This window comes from Lissotriton vulgaris, chromosome 3_2 (genome assembly GCF_964263255.1).
Source record: "Lissotriton vulgaris chromosome 3_2, aLisVul1.2, whole genome shotgun sequence".
NCBI lineage: Eukaryota > Metazoa > Chordata > Amphibia > Caudata > Salamandridae > Lissotriton > Lissotriton vulgaris.
The window spans coordinates 91,685,319-91,706,048 of record NC_141690.1 but is presented as its reverse complement, the minus strand read 5'-3'; the positions used below and the strand labels follow the sequence as shown (position 1 = coordinate 91,706,048).

At 42.1% G+C, this 20,730-nt stretch overlaps 1 protein-coding gene across 3 annotated transcripts in view; it reads left to right on the top strand.

Annotated features, from left to right (window-relative positions):
- SLIT2 (slit guidance ligand 2) overlaps positions 1 to 20,730 on the top strand; it is a 650,203-nt gene that overhangs the window by 79,534 nt on the left and 549,939 nt on the right. The window lies entirely within an intron of this gene.

The window sequence follows — 20,730 nt, the reverse complement described above, 5'->3', positions numbered from 1 at the left end:
GGAAACATGCAGATATCTCGCTTGCTGAAAGGAACTGCTCACCCCTGCACTGCTTCTGTTTTTTGCTGTAACTGTTTGGTGTATTTAAAGAAAGAATTGCACTACGATTGGGGTTCCTTTACGTGATGGAAGCCCCACTGTCACTGCCTTGAAAATACCAGTTCTATCTGTATATGTGTTTGTGTGGATCCCTTTTGTTTGTATGTGCATGTACATGGACATCTTACATTACTGCTGCCTGCTTTATACTTGTTCTGGGGCTTTCTGTTTGGTCCTGTCTTTGTAGGCTGACAAGGTGCAGAGCATGACTTCCCCACATAACTAATTCATTTAGTCATTATAATTTTTGAAAAACACAAGGCCTCATTTATTATATAATAAAGTGAAATGTATCAATTCATATCATATACATATATAATCAAATTTGTGCATTCTTACAATGTTGCAAGACCATGTTGAAAAAGAATATGTTTCAAAGTGCTCCTTCTTCAGGACCTTCTTGACCCACTGTGCCACCAGCACCCACTGAGGAGTGGTCCTAAGCCCTCAAAGAACCTGTCCTCCCCACTCAGAACGGCCCTCCCCACCCACAGAACCAATGGCGAGTGCCAATGGCACCTGAGTTTGAGGGGCAGACCAATCACCTAGCTCCAACCGTCAGGTTAAATCCTAAGAACCTGGAAAGACAGAAAATGTTACATGTAACTCACTGGTCTGAAAAGTCCTAACCGTGTTATCATTGTACTTTCATATAAAATAATGAAATGAACACCGGTTCTGAGACAAAAATCTCCAAATCACGTGAAGTGAACACATTAAAAAAGGACACCGGGTTGGGAGGGGCATTGCTCCAAAGAGGTGTGAGTGAGTCCCAGGGTGCCAGCACAACAAATAGGACTTCCCCTCTCTGTCTGGGATATCCCCTCTTGCCGTCCAGAAGTGCAAGGCCTTCCTATGCATTACAGAGAGGGGCCGGCAGCCCACACACACAAAATGACGTCACTGCCACCAGCCCACCTGGAGGTGAATTGCCCTCCCGGATTGTGGGTTACCTGCAGCTCAGTGAAAGAGGGGTCCGCCCCCGGCACGTGCGTCCTCAAGTCCACTGCTCCACATTCAGGGCGCGCGCTCTGCGTTGCTGTAATGTACCTGTTGTGTTCGCGTGCCACGGAACTTTGCAAAACCGGTTGATATTCACAGTGTGGCTTGAGACAATATGTTCACTGTGCAAAAGCCAAAAACGATTTGGCATGTGTTGCATGTTTACTTTTATTCGTAATCTGTTTCCGTCGATGCGAAAACATAAAGATCTGTAGTGTAATGCATGAAATATTCACGTTGGTGGCGCGTGTTTGGTGCAGGTGCGTCGTACCTGGTGCAGCGACACCTATCTGTTGGAAATGATGTATGCGTTTGACAGCAGGATTTGAGAATCTGAGTGTGCGGTGTAAACTGACCCCATCACCAACCCATAACACTACGACTCCGCTTGGTAAATGCGTCGCCGCCCGTTCTGCATAGCAAGACCCTACACCCTGCGATGGGCGGTGACTGCTTGGCTTTCATGTTGCTAAATGATGGACGCTACTCAAATACCGCGGCAGGCACTTCTGAGGGTTCATTGGCGCTGCCCAGCGGCACCGACAAACATACATTTGCTCTAATGGTTCATGCATAATTGATGCCACTAAACAAGGCAGGAGCAGCGTCGGGCCACAGGGGGATCGTCTGAGAGGCTGCAGCGCGGAACCACAGAGGGAGAGTGATAATAACTTAATGATGATGTCCGTCTGCTGTTATTGGTCTGGTCTGGTCTGGTAAGGGGCGCTCCGCTCGCCGACACCCTGGTGTCTGCTGTCGGTGCGCAATCAGGGGTCGCGGACCTCCCTTCCAAGCAGTAGGACGCCCCCCACCCCTTCCTTCAAGATAAACACTTCCCGAGTGGAAATAAGACAAATACTGGCCCGCCTGCTCCAGAGGAAAGGGCGCTGGGCCATTGTCGATTAGAGCTCTGCCTTTATTTACATTTATCAGATACCGTATCCTGTAGGGACATTGGAAAATAGATGGTTGCAATGCTGTCGGGTTCAGTGGTGAAAGCATTGCCTGCTTTTACCGGCACCCGTTGCATTCCCAGCTGCATAGTGGTGTTTCGTGAGGACATGGTAAACCGCAAATGTGGCGATAACTTCAACTTTTTTTTCTTGTTCACTTCAATGTGATTTCACCATACTGCCCGTATTTAACCCCTGGCATCCTGGTTTTTGGTTATTACCTTTTGCTAAAACAACTACAGATGAAAAATGCCATGACATAAACCCTATATGCAGATGTGCGGATTGAAATATTCCATGGTCTCGTTAATTTAGGACGAGGAGACTTTAGGTCCAGTATACAGTCTCCTCTCCAGGGCACAAGTCGTAAAAAAAGAATTGGGGGGGGGGGGACGCTGTCACCCGGAAGTGACGCCAGGAGCGGGAGTGACTTCACGAAAGGTGCCGAGCTCCTCGTCCCGGAGAGGCCAACGAGTGAAGTCCAGCTGTTTGGCAGGGGGGGTGGCGTCTCCACAGGAAAATAAGTGGGGGGACGCCGTCCTCCTGCGTGGTACCCCGACTCGAGCCCTGCTCCTCCCTCTTAATACAACTTATAATGGAGTAAACTCAGGGCCACTGGAATTATGTGCCAGTGAGGCCACTCCCAATGAGAACTTCCTTCTCTCCGGTCTCTAATAGATGACCTGGATACGTATAATGGAACACTATACTCGATTATATTCCAAAACCATTAGTGAGTGTGGAGGGGGCCAAGACTCATAAGACGGTCATGCTGCCTCCTCCCTCCCTCAAGAATAAGTAGCATTTTCCCTAATGCACGTTTGCATCTAAGGTTCTGGGCGTGCTCTTTCCATGTGCATTCACACCAGAGTACAATGGGTTAAAATTATGCAGAGATAAAATCCTACTGAAGTGGCCTTGTGATTAATAGTTGAATTTTTATTCTGTGTAAAGTATTTGTAACGTAATCTGTGAGGCAGAAAACAGTGTTTTCTCCTGTTGTTTTCTCTGTACTGTGGTAATAGTTTGGAATTTGACCTTTGCACTATCATAATACATTTGTGAATGTGCATTTATTAATGCACTTGTTCCAACAACGTGCTTTTGGGCCACACTTATTTTACTAAACAGCCTTTATCTGGATAGTCTGTGTTTGTACATTGTGTGGAAATCTTCCCAACTGTGACAATTCTGGATCCCTGTCCGCTTTATACTAAAGCACTGCATGAATGAGTGTCTGATCAAAACTCACTGCAGCAACTTTCGGGCACAAAGATTTTGCAGGACCTTCTTCATCTTTGGTTGGGTACCATTTGCCCTTCCTTTCAGTAATGTTTGTTCCTTAGCTTGTAATAGTGGACGTTTAGCTGCTTTCCCAGAAGTGTTGGCTCTCTCATTCAGTACCTTTCTTCATTCAAACTTATAACCCAGAAAAGTTTCTTGAGGTTGATGGTTGGATATTACAAATTCTGGTACAGAAATCTGTAACCCGTGCCTGCCCTGTCTGAGTCCATGCTACTCTGAAGGCAAAGTAGCTCCCATTCTTTTAATGAACAGTTTTTATGATATTCCAGCCTCTACCATTGGAGGAAAAAATATTCAAGATATATACCAAGGAAGAGGAGTATTAAAGGTGAAACATAGATTAACTGATTGTGGCCCTTATTGAGAGAAGGGCGGAGTCAAAATATCTACCAAAAAGTGGCAATGTTCCTTTAACCCTATCATAGTTCATAGAGGCCTTATATACTCTAATTAGGACTGTCAGGACATCCTCCAGTTTTTTGTTTACGTTCCTGAATCCACCAAACTTTAACCCCTTCACTGCAGTGGCTATTCCGCTGCAGTGCTAAGGGGGCGGGCCGGCCGCGCGGCGGGTCCATGCTGGTGACGGAACCGCTCCGTCACCAGCCGCGGTTGCGCTGTGCTCATGACGGAACGGTTCCGTCACGGCCCCGCCCGCTCAATAGAACGCTCAGCGCAGGCGCGGAATCCACGCCACACAGGCGTGCCGGGCGGGCCGTGACGGAACCGCTCCGTCATCAGCACAGCGCGACCGCGGCTGATGACGGAGTGGTTACGTCACCAGCAGGGGAGGGGTTAAAGAGGGACCTGGGCCGCAAGTTTCGTTTTTCTGCTCCTGGTAGCTTATTTGCAACCCCTGTTTGTCCATGTTTTGATGAAAAAAATGGATGAATAATTGTTTGACATTATCTCCCTAATATTTTGTTTACAGATATTCATTAGCTTTTTTGTAGTCACAGGTTTGTATAAGTGAGCTGTTGCTTATAGTTTTAACTTCAAGTAAAATCATTGTAAATGCAGAATATAACAGAAGAAAACATGTTTGTTAAGATTTTAAACACAGTCTCACTTGCTCTCTAATATTGATAGACTTCTATATCCAAAGAAGAGAAAAAGACTAACCCTGAGGCAGCTATGGTTCCATTTAAACAGCACGAGATCATTGAAAGACATTTGCATTCCAATTATACTGAATGTGTAACATTTTCACAATTGTTATTTTTTTTTCTGCTGAGCAAAGCGAACAAGTCATTGATTTTTCTTTGTGGCTCTAAGTGGATTTTATTTTGAAGCCTTGAAAAATGCACCTATCATTGTGTTAGGTCTTGCAATTACTGCAAGTGGTGAAGGGGGGCCCAAGTACAACGGGCTGTTTGTCGAGGACTGTGCCCGCTGATAAGTGATTGACAGGCCAAACAGTCTCACTCTGTTCTGATACTTCTTGCTGTGATGCTGAGCTGCGGATACCGTCTAAGCCTCAGGAAGTAACCACAATCCAATTTTTATTAAGCACTCGCAACCACCAGTGAGTGCAGACATTATGTGTAACCAGAGGACAAAATGTGCCTCTGTCATGAATCAAAAGGTAATTTTAGAATTTCCAAAGCATGAATTCTAAAGTTTATGACACTGTTGCTGCTTACCAAATGGGAATAGAATTAGAGTGTAGGTCAGTTTCATGAGGTAATTATGTAACACATTAAAAAAGATGTATAATTTGTTTAAGTATTCTGTTAGTTGAGTTTGGCTCATTTCAATAGCTTTCAGAATAGACGTTTTCTTGATATAAAATCGTACAACTTAATATTGGTATTTTTTCTACAGGTAGCTTTTGATATTTTTTTCCCCAAGATTCTATACTGTTTACAGTTTGCATTATATTTGCATCAGAAAAACTACATTATTTATGCCAATGACAGGCTCTCAGCTAACCTTGCCTTATTTGTCCTTGTTACGTCACATTGACACAAATGGCTGTGGAAAGATTGGTACTGAATATGAAGTGTATTATGCTCAATTTCTAGAAAAACCTAGATTCTCCTCCTCGCCTTCACGTGTTTTACTCGTATACGGGCCAAGGCATTCTTCTCTGTTTCCCCGTAGCTGTCTGAATTTGAAATTGCAATTAAAGACAGTTAGCAACTCAGCATTAGCACTTGAAATGTCTTTGTACTCAAAACGTGTCAATTTGTCAGTACTATATTTATGACACTTGGCAATATTATTCCACCATCTCCTTTGTCTCAAATCGATTCCTGCTCAAAGGTCAATCGCTTTATTGGACTGTATTGTCCACTTGTCCCTAATAATACGTTTTCTATTCAGTCTTTGACTATTCTTTTCAAGCATGCACAAGCTTCCAACCCATTCAAATGACTAACTATCTGACCTTATATTCCACCGCACACTCCTCATTTGTGCCTCCTGCTGACCACTCCGTAATACACATATGCATCAAAATTCCACACGTCTCTCCTCCCAACTGCCTGGGGCCCATCCCTAGCATAAAGTCGCTCCAGACACAGTCTCTGAATATTTCTGCAGATATGTCATGACCTGGCCTCACTCTTAGACAATACCTCTTTAATACACTTCTGGCAACCCTTACTTTTTGTTATGCCATCATAACCTTTAACTTCTAGTCCCTTGTACTCTGTGCTGGATCACTCCAATGATTTAAGCCTTCACAACGCAAACACACATTCACCTATGAAGGAGTAAAAGGGGTACCCCAAAATATACAAGTTTTTCATTAAGACTATTCAATTAACTATATAAGTTCCATCATCTCCACTAAACCATACCACCTGAACCATACTTATCATTTTCCGCAAATGGAGAATCGGGTTGTATGTGACTGCTAAATAGCCTTTTGACATGTACTAACCCTAGTTTGCGAGTCGGTAACCTATTACTGACTCGCAAGATAGGGTTTGCGAGTCAGTATTAGAAAGAGGCATGTCAAGGGCGTCCGTTCCTAATAGCGAGTCACAGGGGGATGTATGAATGTTTTGAGACTGGAATGCAGTGGCAAAACATTCGCAGTTTACTGCCTACTTCAAGTAGGTAGTGAGTCAGTCACAAATGGGAAGGGCCCCCCAGGGGACTCCTTCCCCTTTGTGAATGGTTGCAAAAAAGATTTTAACAGCAGGCAGATCTCCCACAGACCACTGCTTTCTCTTAAAAAATGTAAATTAAATGTTTATTTTTGAAATGCATCCTGTTTTTCTTTCAATTAATATTGATGAGGCAGGTCCATTTTCGGCCCACTGGGAACTGCAAACAGTGCCAAACATACTGTTGTACACCATATTTTGCGACTTCCTAATTGCGAGTCTCAAAAAGTCACAATTAGGAACTCGTAAAATGTAGCGGTCGTACATGTGGCGATTAGTGTTTTATCTATATTTACACAAATATCTCCACCATAAGATGCACACTAAGCATCCTTCTTACTCTCCCTACACTCTCATCACTCTCTGATACTATGTTCCACTCGCTCTACCCAACTTGACATCTTCTCCCTCGCTGCTCCTGAAGAGCTAACCACCTTATACTTAATAACACCAGCCATTATGCACTCGATGTTACTTCTTCACACTCACACAAATCCTTCGGCTCTATCTTCTAGTGCTTTGACCTGTCTCCACCCACTTTAACTAGTCACTCCTTTCAGGCTTCCTACACAGATTGCATTACATATGAAGCTGTCCTACTTAACATAAAATATACGGACTCCACCCATTCTTTCTATCTAACCACTGCCATCAAGACAAATAACTTTTTTTCTCAGACTCTTTGAGAGGGTGCCAAATAACTGATATAGTTACTACAACTCCTCTTTAACCATATGTAACCCAGTAGAGAGCGGTTTATGACAATTGGACTCCATAGGAACGATATTTACTATTAATATGTCCTGCATTGTAAATATACAACATCTGTTCACAATATTCGACCACTACAATTGATTTTCGTATAGCTCAGCACAAACACCCATGGCAATTGATGTGCTTGTGCACAGCCTCCTTTAGCAACACCAGATCGTCCGCCAGCTTCTCATTCCACCTGCATGCTGATAACATTCTTGTATCTTTCTGTTTTCCATTTCAATCTATCCTCCACCCAGAAATGTAATTGTATCAATGTCAAAACTGGATTATCCTTTGCTACCTAATGCTAAATTCTTATAAGACTGAAATAGCGTACTTTTTGCATCACCAGTAACTATTTATTTCTCCACCCCAATCAGTGTTTCTGAGGACACCTTGAAACCCTTCCCTACAGGCCGGATGGCACAGTGTCAGGGGTCCATTATATCCCAGTTATGCTTTATTCTAATAATAAACCTTTGGCAGGTAGCCTGTTTCAATAATAATAAGGCTATTTGTAAAGCCCTTGGTTGTGCCTAACGGTACGTCCCAGCATTGTGAGAGAGTAACCAGCTAAAGAGATATAATGGCGTATGTCTATCTACTTACCAGAACCGAGATTCACGACTACACTAGTATCTAGGGGAAATAGCCATGTGTTTAGTCATACGCTTGCATTGTGGCCCATAACCTGTTGCACCTGCAAGACATCATAAAGATTCACCAGCGCCTTCCATTTCGAATTACCAATCTAAGCACTGGCCACGGAAATGTTATGGTCAGATGCAGTGTGGTGTGTAAGCTGTGTTATTGGAGCTAATTTCTCAAGGGACAGTCCTCGATATGCCTTTCTTAATGTAGCCTTAGAGCCCGCCATAGCGGGCTCTACTGGCTATTAAAGGCCCCTCTCCATCGTTAAAGGCCTGAGCCGAAATCCCCTTGGGATCCATGAGGCATTTGTTCTCAGCTGTTGCTGTGGACAAACATTGAAATGTTGATGCTCTGGACTTCTACCAGCCATTAGATGCCAGGAGCACTCCATTGTTTTCAATGGAGCGCTCAACATTCCAATGTTTTAATTGGACATAAACATTCTTTTTACCACATATAAGCCATTAAACCGGTCCAAATATTCACCCACCTCAGTTCTTTGTGCTCAGTCAACCTGTCACCCTCCACTTGCTTACAATACCAAAATACCTGTGTCCAATCTCAAAGTTCAAATACTTTGAGATCCTCAGCCTTCGATTGGTATGTCTCCCCACACCCGGAAAACAAGTCAACTCTAGTCCACCCCATCTTTCCGATTCTAAACTACATTTCAGTACCCATAACCTTAAATTTGAAATTACATCTCATCACAAAACAGTGCTGTGATAAATCCAATCCCGTCACCCAGTACATATCACACTTGCCTTGTAAGTATGTGTTATTAATTTATAATTGCAATCTATGACCCCAGCACCTATATATTTTGTTAGAATATATACAAGAGTCTTGTCCGAATAAGTGCCAATTTAACAGGTGTACAAGTCTGTTCATATTTTAGAAAAGAATACTTTGAAAGAGTATAAATAAAAAATATTGGCATAGCCGACATCTACATCTAGATACATAAAAGTCCGTAATTAAGGCCATATGCGGCAGGTACATATCAATATCATGGTAATTCAATAATGTCTTTGCTCAGAAAAGAAAAATGAAGAGCTTTTCGAAAGTTGGGCATCCAAGAAGTATGATTCACCCCCTGATGTAAAAAAACAGAACAATGGGAGGACAAAAACTGTTATTCCTCCAGGTTAGCAAAGGAAATTCGAAATGTAAGCAAGTGAATCATTGACAACGAGGGAGCGGTGTAAATGTATATAGTCAGCACTGCATACTCAATCCCTGATAGCAAAGTGTGAAGGTGGAGTTCAGTGGCTTAAAGATGGATAAACTGCAGAAGCAGATCAGAAGGGGCATAACATCCCCCCCCCCCCCTGCCCCTTGGGTCCTGAATTCCTTGCCGGTGGAGTTCTAGTAGTCTGAAAGTGTATACCCCTCTTTTATCTGAACCATGAATGTGAATTGGTGAATAAGCATGCTTCCATTCTGAGACAGGGTCGTAATTACATGTAATTGTTACTAATTTTGTGTAGTTAATCTTGTCATGTGATTGTCTCTCCGATGCAGTAAAGCACTTGTGCTGCAGGTGGTAAGTGTCATACAGCTGCCTCACACATGTGCCACTTTGCTTGGTATGATGCAAGACAAATATATCTCACAGTTTGGTACATCAGGATTTACAAACTGTAACACTAAACCTTAACTCACCACAAAGCTTTGCTGAAGCCACCCAAATTGATACTATGTGACACCACCAATGATGGCGTCTCTACTACTAGCATACTGTGACGTTATCAATGAGGTCAATGAGTGTTGCATTCGCATATTCAACAGTGATATGGTTTCAGTTCTTTGTGTCGTTGGGCTATTAGGCCTCCTTGATATTAGGGGAACGCCTATCGCAATATATGTGGAAGTCAACTCTTTAAATGGATTCAGACAGTCTGGCCTCTCTCAGGCTTTTCACGGTGGTCACATGGTTTGACTACACTGATGGACGATGGACTATAGTGTCCAAAGTGATCCATCCAACAATTCCCAAAATGCATAGACTTCCGCTTTCTGAGAAAATGTCCACCCTGCTTTTTCCACTGCAGGACCCGTCAGAGTTACCGAGCAACTGTTGCTAATTAAGCTGAGTTGTGGTCGTCTCTTCCAGTAACTAAGCTTTGATTGAAGTCTGTCGTAATGACGACAAGCCTTCTGCTCGCAAAGTCATCTGGGAGTAGGGAAGTCCGATGACGGAGGCAGCAGGTGACTCCCCACAGGTGACTCCCCACATTCCAGCCACCAGTCTATATTTATAGACAACTTTAAAGTTCACATTTTTGCACAGTGGCAGACGGTCCTTGTTGTCTCACTGGTCTGTTTTTTTAAACGTGGATATCTTATGTTTGCAAATGAATCTGTTTGCAATAGATCCTGTATTGATTCTCCGTTGTTTTCAGGTTTCACTTCATCACGATATAGGGTACTCGAGTATATAAAGCAGTTTTTAATATTATGTATGTGCTTACGTTTTCCCAAGGAGTATTTCTGCGAGCTTGTGCAAAATCCCGCATGAAATCCATAAATCACGCCAGATATTGTCCCGGTCATACTGGCTGTGACGTACAGTTGGCGCGTTTGCCTCCTGGAGGCATGTTGATTCAGGACAGAGAGGTCTGTGTCGGTGGTAAATGCCTGGCGTGCTCTGTGAAGGATGCCTGCACGGGGGTGGAGGTCAGAGGGTCTAAAATAAGAGCGTCCTGCAATGCGAAGGCGGGGCGGAATAAAAACGTCAGAAGGCCGTGGTAGTAAACACTGGGGAATGAACCCAGCCCCCGGCCAGGCCTGAAGGTGCATCCCTGAGAAATGAAAAGAAAGCCATACAAGCATATGTGAGCCCTCCTTTCAGGAGAGCACGCTTTACTGAGTTTCATGGTGTATGGTCGTGAACATGTCAGAAGCATAAATCACTGTGGTCTTAATGGAAAACAAAAAATACAGTGTTCTGGCTACCTACACTTACCACTGTTCTGCACCAGGCATTCCAACCTTCTTTTCCCACTTTTGTTACAGTGTGTAAAAAACCACCATCTGCCATCTGACTGTAGGCAACAGGGCATCCTTGTGTTCTGCTAAAACTTCTCACACATGAAATATTAAAGCCTCAAGCAACCAAAGGAGGGACTGCAAATAGGACTATTTTAAATTACAATTCTGGAAATACCATGAGCGCATGCGCTAAAGATATCTAAATGCTTCTAGCAGTATTATTTCCAACACCAATTCACCCAGAATGTTAGGGGTGCAGATAGGATTGTAACTAATTCCAAAACAAAAAACTCATATATGGTAGTGATCGGAGTTTTTGAAGCAGATGATATGGAATTATTTGGGAACTGCCTCAAAAATATGCAATTTTGTCTTAATTTGTGTGAACGTCTTATTACCAATACAATTTTCTTATTATATGTATCTTGCATGAGAAAGAAACATATTTAGGTAATGTCTCAGCTTCATTACAATGGCAGTCCTATCCGCCATGCCGAATGCTGCTTTGTTAAACCAGTAATGGAACGTATGCAATTCCTCTGTCAGCTGAACAGACACTACCTCTTCACCTGGCAGTTTCACCAGCTAGCTTAATAGTTGGCGTTGGCCATTTGGCAAACAAATTGCAGATTATCTGCTTAACCAGTATTCAAGACACATATCTAGACCTGCAGACACTCATTCAATGATCATTCCTCCAAGCCATCAGCAACACTTGGGAAGCCTTGGCTACAACAAAGCACATGCCCATTGATTCTCATTATGCAAGCATACCACAGCTCCTTAAGGGATTGTCTCCTGGTTCCTGCTTCAAGGAGCGGTTTAACTTCTGCCCAGAAAATCTTCAACTATGCCTCATCTGAGCTTCCTGAGTCATGTACATTACAGGTGAAGAATTCCCTTTGATGTTCTAACATCTTGTAAGTTCTCAGGGTAAGTTTCTTTTCCAGAGCCAGTCCACTTCCACGAAGTTAGATATTTGTGTTCAGGGGAGGTTAGGATGAAGGTAGTATTCCCTTGATGATTATTTAATAATAAAATATTAAAAGCCGGCTGATGTTTTTAAGGAGTAACTATCCATATTTTAAAAGTTCCTTAGTTTTCCTTACTTTGAAAAGTGCCAGTTCTTCGTGATCACGCCCCTGAAAGGCCCAGGGACACGACAGCAGAACTTAAGACTATGAGCAGATCCCAAAAATTATCTTTTTCTGGAAAAATGTGCATTATCATTACAGGGTGTTTTTCTTTTTGTTTTCGAAACCTACATTACAAAAAAATCAAATGTGCAATTAGGTTATATATTGGATGCAGCAAGATAAGAGAGTAAGGGTAATTTTTAAAGCACATTTTGAATCATTGTGTATATCAGGCTGTCAGATTACCACATTGGTCCTCAGAGAGAAGAAAGTAATCTTTTCTACTTATCCACAGAGGGCTTGTCTTCCATCATTGTATCAGTTTCTTTGTGAAATTACTGAGATGTGTGTGTTACATATTAGCATTTCCTCCTGCGAACACCATTTTCAAGACAGGGTAATAAAGCTACATATCTACATGAAACAGGTTGAAAGAAAAAAGCATTTTCTCTTTTGTTTGTAGCTTCATTGAGTTGCTGTAAACCAAGTTAATTTTAAAAACTATTGTGTCAAAAAAGTGGCTCTGCAATGCAGCGGGAAAGTTCCTGCTGCTGTGCAGTGTTAGAAGTGTGCACATCCGCAACCACTTACCATTGTACGAGCAACACAGTGTACCACTTAATTCCTTGCCGCTGGTTGGAGTGTTGACTATTGTGTTTTCTGTACTACCACTCGGGGAGAGACACCCTGAGTGACTGGCTGGAATCACAATACTGTGCACTCTGATGTGCGGTGTATGTTGGGTGGCACATCCAGCTGCATGGAAACGGACATATAAAGCGAGACTTCACCCTGAATGGAGTTACAGAACTTCATATTTCTTAGGCCAAAGTAAAATTCACCACATTCACTGGAGTAGTGTTTTACTTAGCTTACCCATTGTTGTAAAATATTTAAGTCATGGGAGGTTAGTGAAACCGAAACATATATCCTGATGTAGCTAACATATGACAAGTACTCAATTCGGATCTGAAGCAAGGGAACTAAATATAGATTGAAGATTGTTTGAGAAATGGAAGAGCCTAGTGGGACAGCGCATGATTTGTTGACACTGTTGGGAAAAAAACAACTTTCACTTTTTGCAACATCCTGAAAGTCAGGTGATGGAAGACACTGTGGCTGTACTTTCAAAAGAATATCACAGTCCATACAGTGAAATGCAGCAGGGAGTCTTGGCTTGAATTCTTGCGTAGACTGACCCCCATCCTCTGTTTAAAGGACATCATTCAAGAAGTTAATACAAGCTGTCTGGATTCCTTGTTGGGGTCGAAACCGAGACCTGAAGTCAATATACCTGAGGTAGAATCTAGAAGGGTTTGGAGCTGCACTCCTGCTACTTTTTGAGACATATTGCAATACCAGGCGGTGCTCTCATCATTGGTCAGGATGTCAAAAATAAGATTACCTTTCTGTGGGAGAAACATAACCTATTCATCAATGAGCTCGGATGGTACTAGATCCTCAGTGATAGGGAAATCTATGAAAGTAGTGATGATGGCCTCATCACAGTCCTATGAATGTGTGTTTTTTCCAGAAAACATGCAGACACATTTTGGCCTTAAGAAATAGTGTGTGGGTTCAAATTGGTAAACAAAGAGACAAATATGGCTTCTGATATAGTATGTAGCATACAAATTGGTAATGTAATGGTAGATAAGAAGCAAGGAAAAGGATCTTTTTATGAGCACATATTCAAATATGTGTGTTTAACTGTTGCACCCTATCCTTGATTGTTTCTTGATAGGTGTAGTTGTAGTGAAGCAATGGAAGGTGTAGTCGGATTCACAAAAGCTAACTCTGCGAAGAAATTACCTGCCCAGTTTGCGGACCTGCGGAACACTGCAGTCAAGTGTGTTGGATTATAGGCAGTACTGTAAGCTGAAATACAAAGTTTGGTACCCTCTTTTAAACAGTTTCTTTTAACTCTGTCAAGCCAAAAACTGCTCACGTGGGCTTTCTCCTGTCCTACCCTTTTGGCCAAGTTCAATGTTGGCATTCTCCATTTTGGAGGTTAAAGAATTTTATGAACTCATGGTGCAAGTCACTAGGCCACTGATATTCCTACCTGCACGATGTTGGTGAAATGTACATTTAAATGTGATCCAGCACCGGGCCAACCTCTTACCATTGGTTATCCAATGGATCTTTTTATGCAATTAAGAAATGATGGGATTTTGCATTTGGTCAAACATATATAATTAACAGTGTAATCCATTTTGCTACACAGTAAGGACCAGTAATCAGTAAATAGGCTTCAGACAAGTTAGTAGTCAGGTTAATGTAAAGAATCTTAATACCATACTGTAAAGTTACAGAATAACAACTGGATTGCCAAAACACTGGAAAAAAGTTCAGTCACAGCAATACAAAAAATGAACAGCAGAATCTGATGCTCAGAGAAGAGCCTCCGATCTTCTCTCCTAAACATGACTAATATCTAAAATCATCTAGTTCAGAAACTGAAATTATTAAGGGTGATTATTCTAGAGGATTTTCAAATAGTCCAGGAACTGTGAAAAGAGAAAACATTGAAAAGTATGTGGGAAGGTGTTAGCATTTCAGAAGCTCTGTTGATAGTCTTCAAGAGATAGGGAATACATATTAGTCTAAGTCACACTCAGCCAAGAATATAAGGTGTAAATATAGAGGTCTGTACCTCTCAAAGTCCAAGGCAAAAGTGGCCAAAATGAACCTGTGGGAACACTAGTTAATACCACAATAATCATTTGGATAACACACATTGATCACACCAGCAGGAGTTCTATTGTTCTTTCCTTTCTCATGTTGTGAATTGCAACATTAGTATATTCTCGTAGGCCACTCCTGAGAACGTTATTGTCCTTGGTGTCCAGCTATACATTGTTACATTACTGCAGTTAACGTTCTGTCTCTCCATGTTCTTTGTCAAGGTATTCTTCTTCTATTGCTAGTGCAAAGTTACATTGATTCTCAAACTAACAAACTCATGTGAATGTACCTGCAAGAAAAAGACACACAATCTAGAGTGGAAAACAGTATTTATGCAGAAAGAAATACAGGCCTAGTTGAGTCAAGTTAAGCGTCTTATTCAATGGTGCACAATAATATGTGTTGCTTATAAACATACAACTACAAATGAGTGACACATATAAGTACATAAATTCAACATTAAATTCATTTGACACTTTAAGTAAATGTAAAGTTACTTTGAATGTAAAAATATAAGTTTAATTAAGAAATGTATAATGAATACCAATGCAAAAACATTAGTGCACACATTTACATAAATCTCTCTAATTTCTAATGCAAGTTCATTTTAATAGTGTGAGGATGGTTTGTTGTTCTAATTTCTAATGCAAGTACATTTTAATAGTGTGAGGATGGTTTGTTGTATCTCTAAAGCTTATGTTTCATTTTAATAAAGTTAAGGTACACAATGTATATGAATTTCTAATTCGACTGTGAGTGCACTTTAATATTGAATTTAAGTGCAACCCTTTAGATTAATATTGTTAGGACACATATGTATGCAGTGCTAAGTGCACACATGTATTGTGTATTTAGGACATGTGAGGGTGTAACCCAAATTACACCACTCCCATTGCATATTTCACTTACATGCTGCTTTAGAAAGGGTTGCTTTTCTCCACTATTGATAATGTAATTGAACCCAGCTTGAACACTGTAGTGGTTCCTTAATGGGTTGCTCTTCCTGCCCTCCCACAAATATGGATAGAAAGAGCAGATGTGTAAGGATTTTATAGCTAGACACAGAGGCAATATTATGCATATTCTGTTTTTGCTAACTCAGAGCAGCACTAGAACAAACATTTAGAACTTAGAATAAGAATCCTTATAACATTGAAATCCATTATATACTCACATGACGGGTAGCCATCTTCCTTCTTTGTTGCTGCTCACTCTCAAGGGTCTAAGCAGTATGCATATTACGTTAAGAGTCTGCGCTAATTGATATGTGCCTGTTTACAGCGTCAGCTTGTGTGGAGTCCAGGTTTAGGATGACTGGTGCCTGGGGAGTAAGCTTGAGGCCGGTACACCATGTTTTGTGGCCTATTCAGTTTGACTGCAGTAATGAAGACATTGTAAATGAAACAGGGAGCAGAGAAATGGCAAACTTTTGTTGGGCGTGCAACAGTTGTGGCTCCCTGATTGGGTTAGAGTCACAGTGGCATGCAGGCGTTAGGACGACTCTGTGTTGAGGAACCATTTTCCTACAGGTGTGGAGACTTACAATTTAGGTTTATGATATAATATTGGATTTGTTGGACACTGATAGGGATTAGCGGTTCATGTGTGGTGTAAAAAGCAGTTTTTAGGACGCACACGTGGACTGTTCCGTTTGACTGACAGTCTCGTGCGGCATCAGTGAAGTAAGGATTCAGCTTGGAGTCGGATTCATTTATGCATGCTCTCGCTTGCAGAGAGGGAGCGAGCCTGTGTGTATTTTTAAAGATCAGAAGCATTAAGAGCATTACAAGCTGATATGTACCTGGACTTGAGCGGCTGCCGTACTCGCGTTTGGAAGCGGGTGGCAACTTTGAACAGGGTGAGTCTTTGTGTTTATGGTGATCAGCGGGGGTGTGCGCTATTTTTCCTATGACGCTTAGGGTGGCCATAATTGGGGTTAGAACAGAATTGGGTTTGGTGGCCATAATTGGGATTTTCTGAGATTCCAATGATAAGTGATGATGTGGAGGTTCAAAAGTCTTCCGTTTAGTCTAATTTCAGCTCGCTCGTGTTTCACCAAGGTGATGAGACCTATTGTGACTTAGCTTCGGACTAGAGGTGTCTGGCTAATTGTATAATTTGATAATGTCAGAGAATAAGGAGTTAGCACAGGAGCATACAGAGCTAGTTGTGCGAGTGTTAGAAGATCTTAGGCTCGTAGTGAACAAGAAGAAGTCTTGTCCGGAGCCAACCCAGGAGATGTTGTTTTGGGGATTTCAGATTCGCACGTCGGAATGTGTGTTGAAATTACCACTGGAAATGGGGAAGATGATTTGCAAAGAGATAAGAAGGATGTTGTGCGAATGGATAACTTTGTGTCAAATAGCTAGACTGCTTGGGTTAATATCAGCATCAATGCAGGCAATTTTTCCAGCCCTGCTACATTACCGAGCTTTGCAGAGGTTGAAGGCAAAGTATCTGCACAAAGGGATGAGGTATTCCCAGAGGGTGTAGATGGATGTAGATACAACAGGGGAGCTGGAGTGGAGGCTAGAAAATTATGAAGTCTGGAATGGAAGGGCCATTTTTGGAAAGGTTTTGGATATAGTAATAGAATCGGATGCCAGCCTTCAGGTTTGAGAGCAAGGTGTGATACTCTTATAACAGGGGAAATTGGACCTTACAGGGGAAGGAAATGCATATCAACTATCTGGAGTAGTTGGCAGGTTCTTTTGAGATAAAGACGTTTGTCAGGAATCAGATGAAATGTTGTGTATTATTAAAGATGGGCAAAGTGTCTGCAGTGAGGTATGTCAACAAGTTAGAAGGGCCTCAATCAATGGCTTTAGAGGACTTAGCAAAGGAGTTTTGGCATTTTTTTCTAAACAAGGATATTATGGTTCAGGCTCAGTACATACCGGGCTTAAGCAGCATGGTGGCAGATTGGAATTCCAGGGAATTAAGGGATTTCAGTGACTGGATGTGGAACAGGAAAGTGTTCAGGGCGTTAGACAACAGATGGGGTCCGTTAATGGTGGAGTTGTTTGCGACTCTGGTTCATACTCAAATATGCAGATAATACAGCTGGTAGCCAGATCCAGAGGTGGAAGCAGTGCATGCGTTTCTGCAGCATTGGGGAATTGCTTGCAGTTATGCATTCCCACGGTTTGCGTTGATAGAGAGGTTGATGTTGAAAGTGAGAAGAGACTGTGCGGAAATGATATTAGTAACTCTGTTTTGGCTATCCTAAGTGTGACATCCAGATGTCTTGGAGTTATTGATAGATGATTCTGTTCTTCTGCCAAAAGTTTTGGATCTGTTAGTGGATGCGATGGGGTAGGGATACAATCTGGTTTTACAGGGGCAATTGAGATTGATGAGATGGTTGATTTTTGCAAGCTTGGCAAGTGTCTGGCTTATTGTTAGAAGCTTCAAGGCTCATCAAGTAGTCCTGGGCTCCTGGAACAACTAAGACATACAAATGTGGCATGGAAGAGAGGGGTTTGTTGGTGTTTTTCACTAATTTAGATCCCATTTCAGCACCTGTGGGAGATGTGGTTAACTTTTTGACAGAGGTTTTCTTAAAAGAGAATTTACACAGTTATGTGAATATTAGTAGGTCAGCAATTTCAGCAGGACACAAGTTGGTGAATAGTTTGCCTATGTGACAGCATGATGTGGTGAAAATGTTGTTGAGTGTGCGATTGAGAATACCTCTGGGTCCAAAGTACTCTTCTTTGTGGGACGTAGAAGTTCTTGGTGGTAACATCACAAAGATATTTCCCAAAGGGAGTTTGTTTCAATATTAGGAAAAGGACTAAGAGTATGTCTCAGACAATTGCTTGTCCAGCTTTGGAGGAGAAAAGGAAGTTGTGTGTGGTTAAGTGTTTGCGTGAATATGAGAGGAGAACTGAGAATTTAAGGAGAAAAGGAGAAACACAGTTAATACCTGTCTCTATTACAATGCTGGCTAGTTACATTAAAGGGGTCATGAAGAAGGCATGAATTGATGTTGTAAGGTTTGGAGCTCATTCTGCAAGAGGGGCAATGGCTTCTAAGGCTTTGGTGACGGGCGGCGGTTTGAGCAGTATCTAAGCTGCAGTAGATTGGTCATCAGATTCTGTGTTTGAGACATTTTATTTTAAACCAACAGAATGTGCTCTGAGGAATATTATAAGGTGGTTGGGCAGGAAAATTAACAGAACAATTTCCAGCCACGCAGTCAATATGTACCACGTGACCACAGGGTTTGAATCCCAAAACAAATTTATTTTCTTTATGACTAAAGTTATCAAAATTTCAAACACACAAGCACAAACAAAAAACTATTACGGCAGTGAATTCATGTGTACAATATCTACAAATATACAAGTTTACAAATGTACACTACTTACAACAATGAATCAAGCAAAACAAGTAAGCATGACACACCAAAAACAATGAAAAAAAATCCAGTGATCAAAATAAATTGCAATTATGTACAGTGCAAAATTAGTGCATGAAGCAAATGTGCGACCAGTCCATAGGACTATGAAACCAAGGGACAGGCGGAGTAGGTGGAATGAAGTGCCTGCCTGTCTACCAAAACCTGTGGTTAAATATTTGTATCGGGTTGCACAACTAGGATCCAAAGTAATGAGATGAATTCTATCCTAGAGGCACCCTTTGAGATTGCCACAGGGTGGAAGTGTCGACGCGTTTCGAACCAGGGTGTTATAGGTTCTCTTCAGGACAGGGACTGGGAACAGTGAGTCTGTAAAGATATACGGAGTTGGTGTCAGGGTTGTATATCATAGTACTGTAACAGTTTACTCTGGCTCCACAAAAGGGGAAAACAATTACCTGCACATGGGCATAGGAATTGCAGTGGTGTCGGTAAATCTCAATGGACAGTCAATTCTGAAACAACACATACAAGAAATGGGCTTAGCGCGATGGCAAACCGGGAATTCTGGGATAGTAAAAACGATGGTGCAAAGCCATAGAAAATTGTGAATCATACCTGGAGTTCACACTGGGGTAAACTGGAGATGTAATGCCCGCCAAGCGGTGCACAATCAGGGTTGAGGACAGCTCACATTTTGCAGCGCATGTGTAAAAAGCTGGGAAAGACCACAAAAGAAGAATTCCCAAAATTAGCGAAACTTTAACAAGTGTATGGGCCATACAAAGCCACCAGTCACAAACACGGACCCAGGGGGGAAGAGTCATACCTGAATTCACAACTGGCAGGTAGAGGAGCCTGATCGCAGAACCGAATTCAAGCCGGCAGGCGGTTTTTTAATTAAACCGAGACCTGTAGCAAAGAAAGTAGATACTTTTTTTAATAACGGACTCGCGGGTAAATGCCGAACGCTAAAGGCACAGGGATACGCGCACCATGTGCGCGAAACACTTACTCGTGTGAGAAGAATCACTCCGTCATTTCGGAAAGGAGCTCAGTCTGTCGGTAAAGCGCGGCGCTCTGCGGGGGTACTAAAAAACCGCCGGGTCAGGAGGCTAGTGGGTGTGTCTAGTGGAGGGCTCCTGGAGGATGCTGGTAGATGTAGTTAGAGTATACCATGCTCATATTTGTACATGCATAGAGAATTTTAAAGTTTTAAAAACATGTGGCATTTACCGTAATTGACAGAAAATGTCAAAGTTAAACAACAGAGCTGGAAAAACTTCGGTCTCATACGTGGATAGATGAGCTACACAGAGACATTGCTATTTTCATCAATGAGCTTCTTTCCGAAATGACGGAGTGATTCTTCTCACACGAGTAAGTGTTTCGCGCACATGGTGCGCGTGTCCCTGTACCTTTAGCGTTCAGCATTTACCCGCGAGTCCGTTATTAAAAAAAGTATCTACTTTCTTTGCTACAGGTCTCGGTTTAATTAAAAAACCGCCTGCCGGCTTGAATTTGGTTCTGCGATCAGGCTCCTCTACCTGCCAGTTGTGAATTCAGGTATGACTCTTCCCCCCTGGGTCCGTGTTTGTGACTGGTGGCTTTGTATGGCCCATACACTTGTTAAAGTTTCACTAATTTTGGGAATTCTTCTTTTGTGG